Source organism: Calonectris borealis, chromosome 9 (assembly GCF_964195595.1).
Source record: "Calonectris borealis chromosome 9, bCalBor7.hap1.2, whole genome shotgun sequence".
Classification (NCBI taxonomy): domain Eukaryota; kingdom Metazoa; phylum Chordata; class Aves; order Procellariiformes; family Procellariidae; genus Calonectris; species Calonectris borealis.
In genome coordinates this window covers 5,076,117-5,077,446 of record NC_134320.1, presented here as the reverse complement: position 1 = coordinate 5,077,446, position 1,330 = coordinate 5,076,117, and positions in this window count along the sequence as shown.

Here is a 1,330-nt window from a genome sequence, read left to right as displayed (position 1 = left end):
GTTTCCCTTTTGTTCTATTCTGGATGTTCTGCCTGAAGGGCTTTTTCCTCTCGCTGTTGCTGTACGCAAGTGGAGTACGGGTGCCCCCGACTGCTCGCACCCCCGCCTCCGTCCCCACTGGGTGGCACTGCTCTCCCAGGCTTTTTCTCACGAGTTTTGATTTCCTGGAATGCAAACGGACAGAACAGTCTGCTGGGGAGAAAAACAGTTCCAGGTACTCCCAGCCTGATTCCTGGGACCGTCACACGCTGTGCCAGAGGGGGCAAATGTTCAACAGGGCAGGAGGGCCCGCGTCTGAAGTCCCAGCATCTGGGTCAGTCGCAGAGAAACAAAAATAAACATTGAAGAGGTCACGCCCGGGACGTTCTGGGACACTCTTGGCCAAAGGCTGGGAACATATTCCCGTCCCTCCTCCCCTGCCTAGTTGCTGGAAGGAGCCAACTCACCATTAAATCAAGGCAGAAAACACTGTGCAAAACAAATCTGTCCAAGCAGAGAGCAGTGACTCCTTCCAGCTTCTCTCCCTCTCTGTAATGTCTCCTTTTGCCTTATACAGTATTAAAAATAATATTTCCCTCATGCTGGGCTGAGAAAAGAACATGGGTTCCTGAATTTCAGCACACTAATGCCAGAGTGCTCAGCGGTACGGCAGGGCCCCAGACCGTACCGGTGAGTCTGCCGCAACTGTGCAGGCTGAGCAGGGCAGACGCAGCCCGTGGGGTAGGTGCATGCCCCTCAACAGGTCTCCACTGTGTCCTTCCCTCAGAAAGACTGCGAGAAATCCTGTCTCTTCTGCAATTTCCCCATGCATCGAAACTCACTTCTGTAATTCCAGCCAATCCCCACATTTTCTTACTCTAATCTTCCCACAGTCCTTCCATTTTCAACTATTTTTTAAATTCGTCCTCTTCCTTCTTAATGCTCCTGTCGTTCTGCAGGGTGCGGCACATGAAGAAATGCCCTCTAAAAGGAGTATTTCGTTTCAAAAGGTTTTCGTGAAGAACAGTTACAAGCAGTGCTGGCTGGTATACAGGGGCAGAGAAGGTGGATGAATGGGGGTGGTCTCCCTTTCCCCTTGAGGAGCTGCACTTCTGTATCTTTACCTGTTGTCAAAACTAATGATAGCGGCTGCTGAAGCTGACCAGTTCTCCTTACTGGGGATCGTCCTAAAAACCAGTAGCCCTCAGGAGCTGGTTGCTGATTTTCCCCCTGCGATGTCAGTAGCAAAACTCAAATTTTTTTCCTTGGGAAAAAATAACCTGCTGAGTTGGAAAAATGTCCAAATAAACTTCTAAATACAAACTCTTAACTCCAAGTAGCAGAGACAGAA